The sequence below is a fragment of the Myripristis murdjan genome, chromosome 23 (assembly GCF_902150065.1).
Source record: "Myripristis murdjan chromosome 23, fMyrMur1.1, whole genome shotgun sequence".
NCBI lineage: Eukaryota > Metazoa > Chordata > Actinopteri > Holocentriformes > Holocentridae > Myripristis > Myripristis murdjan.
The window spans coordinates 21,438,451-21,438,771 of NC_044002.1; positions in this window are offsets into that span (position 1 = coordinate 21,438,451).

The following is a 321-nucleotide window of genomic DNA, read 5'->3' on the forward strand; positions in this document are numbered from 1 at the left end:
TGAAGAGAAAGATGGCACAGCAGGGAGAAATGAGACTAAATGATGAGGGTGAGAGAAGATAAAAAAACCAAGGCTGGGAAGTGCAAGAGTAAGATCATAAAACGCCAGATGGAGAGAAATAAGACAGCATGATGAGCGACAGCTGATCACAGACAGATTTTGAGATCTTGAGCTTGAAACATGACATGAACACAGAGAATATTAAGCACAAATTATGAAACATGAAGTAGCAGATGAGCAGCAGCGAGAGAAGAAATGAGACATGCGATTTAAGTGAATGTTTAAATGTCACATGCTGCATTTTTATGGTGCACTAATAAA